The sequence below is a fragment of the Narcine bancroftii genome, chromosome 1, assembly GCF_036971445.1.
Source record: "Narcine bancroftii isolate sNarBan1 chromosome 1, sNarBan1.hap1, whole genome shotgun sequence".
NCBI lineage: Eukaryota > Metazoa > Chordata > Chondrichthyes > Torpediniformes > Narcinidae > Narcine > Narcine bancroftii.
Window position 1 is genome coordinate 319,813,765 of NC_091469.1, and position 14,227 is coordinate 319,827,991.

General features: G+C 41.7%; 1 protein-coding gene across 11 annotated transcripts in view; it reads left to right on the forward strand.

Annotated features, from left to right (window-relative positions):
* The window catches only part of ropn1l (rhophilin associated tail protein 1-like), an 80,991-nt gene that overhangs the window by 34,026 nt on the left and 32,738 nt on the right, over positions 1–14,227 (forward strand). The window lies entirely within an intron of this gene.

The following is a 14,227-nucleotide window of genomic DNA, read 5'->3' on the forward strand; positions in this document are numbered from 1 at the left end:
AAGACGTCGGAAGAAGAAGGTGAAGGCCTTACCTGTCCGAGGAGGCCCGCCGTGGAGAGAGAAGCCCGCTCCCTGAGGTCAGTCGAAGCCCCGAACTCGGGACTACAAAAATGGCTCACGGAGCCAAACAAAAGTGCGCATGACAAAAATAACACTGACGGGAGGGGGAACCAGCTGAGGAGTCGATCTCCACAGCTGAAACTGACAACTACAACACAACAGCAAGAGGAAAACATAGAAAATAATGAGAGCAAGAAAGAAGAGAGTAAAAATAAGAAATCAAAGAAACAACAGATGACCAACCCAGAGGAAGAAGACCAACATCAAGATACTTCTAATAAAAATAAGAAGACCAAAAATACCCAACAAAATAAAACAAACAACCCAACAGGAAAACCAGAAGAGACAGAGGTAAAGGACACAGATCCTGGAGTGGACTCAGAAGAAGAGGAGGAAGAACACAGAGAAATGGAAGATGAAGGGAAGGGCAAGTACATGGATATATATTTTTTTAAAGAATATATGGAAACAGTAAAAGAATGGCAGTCACAAGAATTCAGTGAAATAAAAAGAAGAATAAAAAGTGCAGAAGAAAAAGTGAATAGATTAGAGATGATCATGACAGAAAAAGGAAAAAGAGTAGACAAGGTGGAAGAACGAGAAACAGCCATAGAAATGGAAGTAGATGACTTAAAAAAGAAATTAGAAGAATCTGATAAAAAAGTTAGGGACACAAGAGCTGTTAGCTCAGAAGATAGATATAATGGGAAATTATAATAGAAGAAACAATATAAAGATAGTGGGCCTTAAGGAAGATGAAGAAGGCAAAAATATGAAAGAATTTATAAAAGAATGGATCCCCAGGGTCCTAGGAAGACCAGAATTACAGGAAGAAATGGAAATAGAAAGGGCACACAGAACATTAGCCCCTAAACCACAACCACAACAAAAACCAAGATCCATTCTAGTAAAATTCCTAAGATATTCAACAAGAGAAAATATATTGGAGAAGGCAATGAAGAAAATAAGAGAAGACAAAAAACCACTGGAATACAAGGGTCAAAAAATTTTTTTCTATCCAGATATAAGTTTTGAACTCCTGAAGAAGAGGAAGGAGTTTAATGCAGCAAAAACGACCCTATGGAAAAAAGGTTATAAATTTATGTTAAAATACCCAGCAGTACTTAAAATAGTTATTCCGAGGCAGCAAAACAGACTATTCTCGGATCCAGAAGAAGCACGAAAATTTGCAGAACAACTACAAAACAGACAGAGAGATGAAGAGATGTAACAAGAACAAAAATGACCACAAACTATATGTATGTGTGTATGTAGGTATATATATGTGTGTATGTATCTAAGAAGGGAAAGAAAGGGAAGAAAGGAAGTAAGGAGGGAATTAAGAGAGTGATCTTCGTTATATATGAAGATTAAAATCTTTTCTGGGGGGAGTTGGGTGGGGAAGAATTACAGTCACTGCGAAATCAGTTGACGCTTGCGAGTGAATTCGCAAATCCAAATGGAGAGGGGAGATGTAGTTGCCCGACAAGGGACAAAGGGCAACTTAGGAAGGGGAGGGGCTATTGGGGTTAAAGGAATTTTAGATATGAGAATAGTGGAAATATTTTATGTTTTAGAAATGTTGTCTTATAATGTGTTCAAAAAAAGAAAGCAGAAATGGATAAGAAGGGAAGGTGGTGATGAGGAAACGGAAAGGAAAGATAAACAAAGTATGAAATGGCTATGTTGAACTATATGACTTTAAATATTAATGGAATACATAACCAAATCAAAAGGAAGAAACTGTTAAATTTACTGAAAAAAAAATTGATATAGCATTCGTAAAAGAAACACATCTAACTGAAGCGGAACACAAGAAATTAAAGAGAGATTGGATAGGACATGTAACAGCAGCATCATATAATTCAAAAGCCAGAGGAGTAGCTATATTAATCAATAAAAATGTACCAATCAAAATAGAAGAGGAAATAATAGATCCAGCAGGGAGATGTGTAATGATAAAATGTCAGATATATTCAGAATTTTGGAATTTACTCAATGTATATTCACCTAATGAAGAAGATCAAAAATTTATGCAAGATGTCTTTTTGAAGATAGCAGACACGCAAGGGAACATACTAATAGGAGGGGATTTTAACCTTAATTTGGATTTAAACATGGATAAAACTGGAAAAAAACTAACAGAAAGAACAAAGTAACCAAATTTATAATTAAATTGATGCAAGAAATGCAACTTTTGGATATATGGAGGAAACAACACCCAAAGGAAAAGGAATATTCATATTATTCGGGCAGACATAAAAGATATTCAAGGATAGACCTATTCCTGTTATCAGCCCACATTCAAGGGAGAGTTAGGAAAACAGAATATAAAGCTAGACTATTATCGGACCACTCACCCCTATTATTGGCAATAGAGCTAGAGGACATCCCACCAAGAATGTATAGATGGAGATTAAACTCCATGCTACTTAAAAGACAGGATTTTAGAGAATTAATTGAACGACAAATTAAAATGTACTTTGAAATAAATATGGAATCAGTGAAAGTTAAGTTTATACTATGGGACGCAATGAAAGCGTTCATCAGAGGGCAAATAATAAGTTATGTAACTAAGATGAAGAAGGACTACAATCGGGAAACAGAACAGTTGGAAAGGGAAATAACAAATATAGAAAAAGAATTAGCAATAAAGGAAAATAGAACTAAAAGAAGAGAATTGGCAGATAAAAAAATAAAATATGAAACACTACAAACATATAAGGTGGAGAAGAACATAATGAAGACAAAACAAATATTATGAACTAGGGGAAAAAACGCACAAAATTCTAGCGTGGCAGCTTAAGACAGAACAAACTAAAAGAATGGTATTGGCATTAAGGAAAAAGGACAAGCAAATTACATATAATCCAACGGAGATCAATGAAAACTTCAGGGAATTCTACGAGCAACTATATCAAACTGAAAACGAAGGGAAAGAAGACAAAATAGATGAATTTTTAACTAAAATTGAACTACCGAAATTACAAACAGAGGAGCAAAATAAATTAATAAAACCATTTGAAATAGAAGAATTACAGGAGATAATAAAAAACTACCGAACAATAAAACACCAGGAGAGGATGGATTCCCAAAACAATTCTATAAAACATTTAAAGACTTATTAATCCCTCCCCTTCTGGAGGTAATCAACCAGATTGATAAAGCACAAAGCATACCAGATTCATGCAAAACAGCAATAATTACAGTAATACCAAAGACAGGGAAAGACCCACTTGCACCAGCGTCATATAGACCAATATCTTTACTTAACACAGATTATAAGATGATAGCTAAACTATTAGCAAACAGATTTGCTGACTATGTACCAAAAATAGTAAATCTAGACCAGACTGGATTTATTAAAAAAAAGACGAACAACAGACAATATCTGTAATTTATTAACTTAATTCATGCAGTAGAAGGAAATAAAACTCCAACAGTAGCAGTTGCTTTAAACGCAGAGAAGGCCTTTGACAGAGTAGAATGGAATTATTTATTCAAAGTACTACAAAAATTCAGCTTACCAGAGAAATATATTAATTGGATTAAAGCATTATTTAAGGGCCCATTGGCGAAAGTGACAGTAAATGGATATATAACAAAACAATTTAACTTAAGGAGATCAACAAGGCAGGGATGTCCACTATCTCCCTCACTGTTTGCGTTAGCTATAGAACACTAGCAGAACTGATAAGAAAAGAAAAAAAAGGGATAAAAATAAAAGAGAAGGAATATAAAATCAGTCTATTTGCAGATGTCGTTATAATATACTTAACAGAACCAGAAATATCAATAAAAGAATTACATAGGAAATTGAAGGAATATGGAGAAGTGTTGTGGTACAAGATCAAAGCAAATAAAAGTGAAGCAATGCCAATGAATAATGCAGATTTCTCAAAGTTTAAGAAAGAATCGCCATTTAGATGGCAAACACAAGCAATGCGATACCTAGGTATACAAATAAATAAAAACCTCGGCCATCTATATAAACTCAATTACCATCCATTAATGAAAAAATTACAAGACGACTTAGAGCATTGGAAAGACTTACCACTAACACTGATAGGAAGGATAAACTGTATTAAAATGAACATTTTCCCAAGGATACAATACCTATTTCAGTCATTACCAATACGCCTAACAGAGAAATTCTTCAAGGAGTTAAAGAAAATAATAAGAAAATTTTTATGGAAGGGGGGAAACCGAGGATAGCACTAGATAAATTAACAGAATGGTACAATCAAGGAGGCTTACAACTACCAAACTTTAAAAATTATTATAGAGCCGCACAATTAAGATACCTATCAGATTTTTATCAAACAAGGGAAAAACCAGATTGGACCAGATTAGAACTAGATAAAATAGGGGAGAAGATACCTGAAAATATACTATATAAATGGGATGAAAAATTGGTACAACGTAGGAATTCACCGGTATTGCACCATTTGCTCAACATTTGGAAGAAGATTCATGTAGAAAGGAATAAAACAAATTACCAACTACTAAAACTAATATTGACGCAAAATCAGCTAATCCCTTTTACAATAGATAACCTTTCCTTTCGAGAATGGGAGAGAAAAGGGATCAAAAGAATAGGAAATTGTTTTTCGGGAAATAAATTATTATCCTTTGAACAAATGAAGGATAAATATAATATAACTCATGATACAATGTTTGCATACTACCAACTGAAAACCTACTTGAAGGACAAATTGGGAAACAGTCTGAGGTTACCAGAAGGAAGCAATTTTGAATATGTGATTACAGACACAATGATAATCAAAAAATTTGTAACAAACATGTACATCAAATGCAAGAAAAGGAGAACGAGGAAACTAATGGTAAAACTACACAAAAATGAGAACAAGATCTAAACATAAAGATAAACATAACATAACATAACAATTACAGCACGGAAACAGTCCATTAGGCCCTTCTAGTCCGCACCAAACCAAACACCCCTTTCTAGTCCCACCTCCCTGCACAATGCCCATAACCTTCCATCTTCTTCTCATCCATATACCTGTCCAACCTTTTCTTAAATAATACAATTGACTCCGCCGCCACTATTTCTCCCGGAAGATCATTCCACACGGCTACCACTCTCTGAGTAAAGAAGTTCCCCCTCATGTTACCTCTAAACCTCTGCCCCTTAATTCTTAACTCATGTCCTCTTGTTTTAATCTTTCCTCCTCTTAACGGAAATAGTCTATCCACATCCACTCTGTCTATCCCTTTCATAATCTTAAATACTTCTATCAAATCCCCTCTCAACCTTCTACGCTCCAAAGAATAAAGACCTAATCTGTCCAATCTCTCCCTATACTCTAGATGCTTAAACCCAGGTAACATTCTGGTAAACCTTCTCTGCACTCTCTCCACTCTGTTTATATCCTTCCTATAATTAGGCGACCAGAACTGCACACAGAACTCCAAATTAGGCCGCACCAACGTCTTATACAATCTCAACATCATTTCCCAACTCCTATATTCCATGCAATGATTGATAAAGGCCAGCATACTAAAAGCCTTCTTCACCACTCTATTCACGTGAGTTTCTACCTTCAGGGAACGATGTACCGTTACTCCTAAATCTTTCTGCTCTTTTGTATTCTTCAATGCTCTCCCATTTACCACGTATGTCCTATTCTGATTCTTCTTACCAAAATGAAGCACCTCACACTTATCAGCATTAAATTCCATCTGCCATTTTTCAGCCCACTTTTCTAAGCAGCCCAAATCCCTCTGCAATCCTTGAAAACCTTCTTCATTATCCACTATTCCACCTATCTTAGTATCGTCTGCATATTTACTAATCCAATTCACCACCCCATCATCTAGATCATTAATGTATATAACGAACAACAATGGGCCCAATACAGATCCTTGAGGCACACCACTGGTCACCGGCCTCCAACATGACAGACAATTATCCACTACCACTCTCTGGCCTCTCCCTTTCAGCCAATGTTCAATCCATTTGACTATCTTAAAATTTATACCCAAAGACTGCACCTTCCTAACTAACCTTCCATGTTGTACCTTATCGAAGGCCTTACTGAAGTCCATATAGACAACATCCATTGCGCTACCCTCATCCACATTCCTAGTCACCTCTTCAAAAAATTCAATCAGATTGGTCAAACATGACCTTCCTCCCACAAATCCATGTTGAGTGCTCCTGATCAGACCCTGTCTATCCAGATGTTTATAAGTACTATCTCTAAGAATTTTCTCCATTAATTTACCTACCACAGACGTCAAACTTACAGGCCGATAGTTGCCAGGCTTCCTCCTTGAACCCTTTTTAAATAACGGAACCACATGCGCAATGCGCCAATCCTCCGGAACTATCCCCATATCTAATGACATTTGGAAAATTACCGCCAGAGCCTCTGCTATTTCCTCCCTCACTTCTTTCAATGTCCTGGGGAAGATCCCGTCTGGTCCCGGAGACTTATCCACCTTTATATTCTTCAAAAGCCTTAAAACTACACCTTTTGTAATCTCTATATTCCCCATATTTACCCAATTTGCTTTTTTTTATCTCACATCTCCCAATATCCTTCTCCTTAGTGAATACCGAAGAAAAGAAACTGTTCAATATCTCCCCCATTTCTCTAGGCTCCACACACAGTTTTCCGCTCTGATTTTCTAAGCGACCAATTTTGTCTCTAGCTTTCCTCTTACCATTAACATATTTGTAGAACTCTTTTGGATTAGTTTTCACCCTGCTTGCCATAGTTTTCTCGTACCTTCTTTTAGCTTTCCTAATTCCTCTCTTAAGATTCCTCTTACATTCAATGTATCTTTCAAACATCTCCTTAATTCCATGCTTCTTATATCTAATGTACGCCTCCCTTTTTCTTCGAACCAAGTTTCCAATATTCCTTGAAAACCACGGCTCTCTCAAACCTTTTGCCCCTCCTTTTAACCTAACAGGAACATAAAACTTTTGCACTCTCAAAATCTGATCTTTAAAAGACTTCCATCTCTCTACTACATCCTGCCCATAAAACAAATTCTCCCAATGCACACCCTGCAAGTCCTTTCGCATCTCCTCAAATCTAGCTTTTCCCCAATCAAAAACCTCAATCCTTGGCCCTGATTTCTCTCTTTCCATAATGACATTGAAGCTGATGGCATTATGATCACTGGACCCGAAGTGCTCGACAACACTAACCTCCGTCCCTTGACCCATCCCATTTGCCAACAGTAGATCTAACACTGCTCCTTCTCTGGTCGGCACCTCTACATATTGTTGTAAAAAACTATCTTGCACACATTTCACAAACTCTAACCCATCCAGTCCTTTCACAGAATGAAACATGGGAGAAGCTATGCTCCGGAACTATGAGAAATACAATAAACACGAGGTTACGTATGATACAATATAACTGGATACGCAGGTTATACATCACACCTCAAAAGTTAAATAAATGGGACCCAACAGTATCAGACAGATGTTTTCGTTGTAAAAAGGAAACAGGAACAACAATTCATGCAATTTGGACATGTGAGAAAGTGAAAAAATTTTGGGAAGATCTAAACCAGATATTAAATAAAATCACAAAAAGCAATATACCAAAAAACCCAGAGATCTTCCTCCTAAGTAATATAAAAAACAAAGAATTTGGACTCGATTTGGATGGAGCACAAAAAAGATTTATTCTGATAGCCTTAGCTGTAGCAAAAAAATGTATTATGTCAACCTGGAAATTAGAAGACAACTTGAGAATACAACAATGGTATATAGAAATGAATAAGTGTATTCCATTAGAAAAAATATCATATAATTTAAGAAATAATATTACAATATGGGAGCCATACATGAAACACAATAGAGAAATCCTACTGTGGACTTCCATCACCTAAAATGACAGAAGGAGAAGATAACGAAAAGAACTGACTCAGTAAAATTTCTTGTTTATTTTTATTAAGTGACAACATTGTTTAATGGGTTTTAATGTATCTTATAGCTTGAACTTTAAATAATGGGTAAGGGAGTGAGGGAAGGAGGGAAGGGAGGGGGAAAAGGGGGAGAAAATGACACTATATATTTAAGAAGAAAAATGTCTGTATGTATCTTGGTCAATATGGTTTATAGAGTGAAAAATTTAAAAAAAATTAAAAATGTTTGCAGATGGACAACAATAGTTGGCCTCATCAACAGCAGCACTGAGTAGCACTAGAGAGGAGGTGGAAAATCTTGTGATATGGTGCAAGTGTAACAACCTGAGTCTCAATGTGGACAAGGGAAAGGAAAGGACCATAGACTTATGGAGGATCAGGAATGCCCATCCCTCACTACACATCAACAACACTGTAGTGGAGAGAGAGCAGCAAGTTCTTTGGAGTCCACTGACTATTGTGGACACACAACATCTCCTCACTTTCAGGAAGATGTAATAGTGACTGCACTTCCTGAGAAGACTGCCAGCCACTATTATGTCAACCTTCTACAGGAGCTCTACCAAGAGCGTCCTGAATCTGTATCACAGTGGGGTACAGTTGCTGCAGAGAAATGGTTCAGAGGTCAATCCACAGGACCATAAGAGTGGCAGAGAGAATCACTGGGGTCTCCCTCCCTACCATCGACATGATCTACTGGGATCATTGTCTGAAGAGGGTGTGTAAAATCATCAAGGACCCCTTCTATCCTGCATACAGCATCTTTCAGCTGCTCCCATCAGGAAAGAAATAAAGGAGTATCAGAGCCAGGCTGTGGAACAGCTTCTACCCACAGGCATTGACAATGCAGAGCGACCAAACAAACTGCTTACACAAACCATCCAAGACTTTCATAATCATGAAACAATAATTATTTATTTATTTGTACCTATGAATACTTTTCCTGCATACAATGTGTATTGTTTGTCTGGATGTGTGTTGTGTCTGGTTGCATGTCTGCGTGTTTTGCACCGAGGACCAGAAAATGTTTCATCAACATTGTTTCATCAACACTGTAATACATGCATTATACTGGTTGGCCGCCCATGATACTGGGAACTCCTCCCCTTCAGGATACCTAATAAAATCCCCTCCCTAAGTACTGCCTTGGACATGGGCCAACGGCATGTAAGATATGCCTTTAAGTTTATAGAGATTAAAGCCTATAATCTCGACTTCTGGCCTGTCGGGCCTGATTGGACAAGGCTATTTGACCGGAGAAGTTGGACATTGACCCTAAGAATTCAGGGGCCTCCATAAAATTTGACCAGTGTCTGCACTGCCTGAATGTCTTTATGAAGGTGACACGACATTCAGGAAGAAAAGAAGTCAACAAGAGAGACCTGATGTTTGCACAGGTCAGCCACTGCATTTTCCAGATGATCAGGGACTGTTACATTTACTTATTTGCTATGGGGCTCCTGCAAAAGCAGTTCCAGGCCACGAAGAGCGTAATCTACATCAGATACCTCCTGGGCAGCTGTCGACAAGCACCTGGAGAGTCCGTTGATTAATGCAATGGGGTCTGTGGGAGCTGAGGAGATTTTGTGGCTGCACCAGTGATACGGCAGCCATCTACCAGGAGGAACTGATCAGGGACGCATGTGTGGCTGGCTTCAGATCTGACCATATCAGACAAAGGCATCTAGAGAAGGGCAATCAGACCCTGCAGGACGTGGTTGAACTCACCAAATCGTTAGAGACAACCCAACAGAATGTGGAGGCTGATTCCTCCGGCAACGTGGCCACCACGTGGGGACCACGGGCGCCACTATCTTGGGATGCAGTGTCCCAAGCAGCAGCCACTATCACCGAGCACCCAAACTGCTATGACTGTGGCCAGAAGAAATACCCGCAAAAGAACTTCCCTGCTTGAAGCGCGACCTGTTCCACCCGTGGATGAAAAGGACACTACGCAAGGGTGTGTAGGTCCATACCTTCCCCTTGCACCGCCACAAGGGCAGCAGCCAACACCATCTTGGATCGCATCATTTCTGTCTCCACTTCTTGTTGTGGAGAATAGCACGGCGGGAACTCGGGGATGATGGTCCAGGTCGGCATCACTTCTGGCGGCAACCACGTGCGAACCATCTTCAGGGCGGACATTTTGGAGGTCACCAACACACACATACAGCAGCAGTGAGTTGGACATGAGCTGACACTGGCATCTATTGTTTTGGACCCAAGCAGCCCACATCAATTAGCAAGGTCCACCATGGACATCGAGGTAAATGGCCACATTACAAACTGGTTGTTCGACACCGAGAGCTTTATACAGCCAGGTACAATACTGCACTGCTCCCTCACAGTGTAGAATCACGTTGGCCTCCAAATCACACTTTACCGAAATCTGAGATAACTGCACAGTAATGTTAACTGTGGGTGGCACCAAGTACAAGAATTTTAAATTGCTCTGTGCACTGGTCATACTGGGCTGGACTTTCAGTGCCAACTTAAAAGTGTTCTGTTGGAATATAATGGCCCCCACCCCTCCCTCATGGTCCGTAATAACCAACTTTTAAGTCATCACCTGTCTCCTTGAACACAGCCAATCAGCGACCTGAACATTGTCATAACCTGCAACCTGTCCACCTTCCAGGTCCCACTGACCCCGCCCCTCCATTTGAAAGCCTCATTCCCAACTGTAAGCCTGTGGTAACTAAGATCAGGCAGTATAGCACTGGGGGCAGAGCCTTTATCAAAGCTGAGGTTAAATTATTCCTGGTCGAGGGTATCATAGAGCCCAGAACCAGTCCTTGGAGAGCACAGGTAGTGGTGGTAAGGAATGGCGAGAAGCACAGGATTGTTATAGATTACAGCCAGACCATCAACCGGTTCACCCTCATGAATCCCTACCCCCTTCCTCAAATAGCCAACATGGTGAATGAAATTGCTCAATACCAGGTCTTCTCCACCATCGTCCTCAACTCGGCCTATCACCAGCTCCTGATCCACCAGAGCACAGCCTATACACGGCATTGGAGGCGGACGGCCGCCTCTACCATTTCCTCAGGGTCCCCTTTGGAGTCACAAACAGGGTTTCAGTCTTCCAGAGGGAGATGCACCGAATGGTGGACAACTACCAACTGAAAGCCACGTTTCCCTACCTGGACAACGTGATCATGACCAGCAGGATCACGATACTTACCTGCAAAAGTTCCTCCAGACTGCTAAATCACTAAACCTGGTTTAGTGAAGAAATGCGTATTGTGCACATCACATCTGGCTATACTAGGGTGCGTGATGGAGAGTGGAGTCATTGGACCTGAGCGTATGTGGCCCCTGCTGGAGCTCCCATTCCCCCACTAAATCACTAAACCTCATGTATAACCAGAAGAAATGCGTATTGTGCACATCACATCTGGCTAGACTAGGGTGCGTGATGGAGAATGGAGCCATTGGACCTGACCCTGAGCGTATGTGGCCCCTGCTGGAGCTCCCATTCCCCCAAAGGTACCTGGGGTTCTTTTCATTTCTACCAGAGGGTGGACAAAGCTCGCCCTCTGGTTAAAAACTACCATCTTTCCACTGTTGTCAGAAGCTCAAGTGGCCTTTACTCACATCAAAGGTGACATTGCCAAGGCAGTGATGCACACCATAGACGAATCCATCCCATTCCAGATAGAGAACGTGGTGTCCGACTTTGCCCTGGCTGCCACGCTTAAACAGGTGGGCAGGCCATTAGCATTTTTCTTTTGTACCATCCAGGGCCCTGAACTCCAGCACTCAGCCTTTGAGAAAGAGGCCCAGGCTATAGTGGAAACTGTGCATCACTGGAGGCATTATCTAGCCGGCAAACTGTTCACCCAACTGACTGACCAATGTGCAGTTGCATTCATGTTTAACAACAAACAGCAGGGAAAAATTAAGAATGACATGATCCTAAAGTGGAAAATTGAACTGTACAACTGTGAGATCTTGTGATCTCAGCGAGCCTCCCAAACTCGTGTCTCGGGGTACCTGTGCCAAAGCGCAAGTAGACTGCCTCCAAGCCCTTCACAACAGCCTCTGCCACCCCGGAGTCACCAGGCTCTATCACTTTGTGAGAGCCTGCAACCTCCCGTACTCAGTTGAAGACATCGGAGCTGACCCACAGCTGTCTGGTCTGTGCAGAGGGCAAACCATACTTCTGCCGGCCAGAGAAACCTCACTTGAGAAAGCCACATGCCCCTTTGAACATCCCCATGAACCGGAACATGTATTTTCTCGACATTCTTGATAAATACTCATGATTCCTGTTCGCCATCCCTTGCCCAGATATGACCACAGCCACAGTTATTAAGTCCCTGTGTAATCTCTTCAATGCCCTTCGGGTACCCCAGTTACATCCACTGTGACCGGGGATCCTCATTCATGAGTGAGGAGTTGCGCCAATACCTACTAGCCAAAGGCATAGCCACAAGCAGGACCACCCCCAAGGGAATGGCCAGGTAGAAAGGGGGAATGGCACCTTTTGGAGAGCAGTCCTGGCCCTCAAGTCAAAAGGGCTGCCTGTCTCCCAGTGACAAGAGGTCCTACCAGAGGTGCTCTACGCCACCAGGTCCCTCCTCTGTACTACAACATATGGTACCCGCTTGAAAAATGATTATCCTTCCCCAGGAGGTTGGCATTTGGAAACACGCTACCAGTCTGTCTGATGATCCCAGGGCCTGTGCTACTTCGGAGACACACCAGAACTCATAAAGTAGACCCCCTGGTCAAGAAGGTCCATCTCCTCCTCGCAAACCCCTAGTATGCCTACGTGCAGTACCAGGATGGGCATAGAGACATTGTCTCTGTCCAGGACCTGGCACATGCAGGAGCCCCCGCAACTGAGGCACTTGCTGGATCCCCCATGGTCGACTGACCAGCCCTCCCCTTTTCCCCAAAACTATCAGGGACACGGTCGGGTATCCAACCCCACCATTGGCACCATTTACACTGCCCTAACCCCAACCCACGCCACCCCACCGATCCAGCCCCAATTGATTCTGTTCAGTCACCCAAATCTCACTTGTCTCACAGAGCACCGCCCAGGAACTAACAGCTACACCCCAACTGGCACTACGATGGCCAGTTCACCGTCAAAGCCACCAGACTGGGTGAACCTGTTGGACATTGACCCTAAGAATTCAGGGGCCTCCATAAAATTTGACCAGTGTCTGCACTGCCTGAATGTCTTTATGAGGTGACACGACATTCGGGAAGAAAAGAAGTCAACAATAGGATCTGAATGACACTTCACCCTGGGGGACTTTGCTTCAAAAGAAGGGGTGAGCGTGATGGAACACGAATGTATGCATTGTTCTGGTTGGCCTGCCCCGATAGAGGGGGTGAGCATGATGGAACACAAATATATGTATTGTACTGGTTGGCCTGCCCCGATAGAGGGGGTGAGCGTGATGGAACACGAATATATGCATTGTACTGGTTGCCCTGCCCCGATAGAGGGGGTGAGCGTGATGGAACACGAATGTATGCATTGTACTGGTTGGCCTGCCCCGATAGAAGGGGTGAGCGTGATGGAACACGAACATATGCATTGTACTAGTTGGCCTGCCCCGATAGAGGGGGTGAGCGTGATGGAACACGAATGTATGCATTGTACTGGTTGGCCTGCCCCGATAGAAGGGGTGAGCGTGATGGAACACGAACATATGCATTGTACTAGTTGGCCTGCCCCGATAGAAGGGGTGAGCGTGATGGAACACGAACGTATGCATTGTACTGGTTGGCCTGCCCCGATAGAGGGGGTGAGCGTGATGAACACGAATATATGCGTTGTACTGGTTGGCCTGCCCCGATAGTGCAACTCCTCCCCCTCAGGATTCCTAATAAAGCCAATACCACCCAATCCCCTCCTTAAGTACTCCCTTGGAATTGGGCCAACAGAATGTAAGATATGACTGTAAGTTTATAATGATTAAAGCCTATTAATCTGGTCTATCAGATCTAATTGATAGTGCCAGAAACATCTCCTTGCCTAATAATTGATTTTCTTGTTTTGGAGTGATTACAATGAATGTTCACGAGGTTGAAGAAGGGAGAATGTGTCCATATTTTCGGAACTTGCTCTTTAAAATATGTAGAGGAAACATCAGAATAGGGTTGGCACTGTTAGTGTAGCAGTTAGCATAACACTGTTACAGTGCCAATGACTGTGGTTCGAATCCCACGCTGTCTGTAAGAAGTTTGTACTCCCCGTGACTGTTTGGGTTTTCCTCTTGGTGCTCCT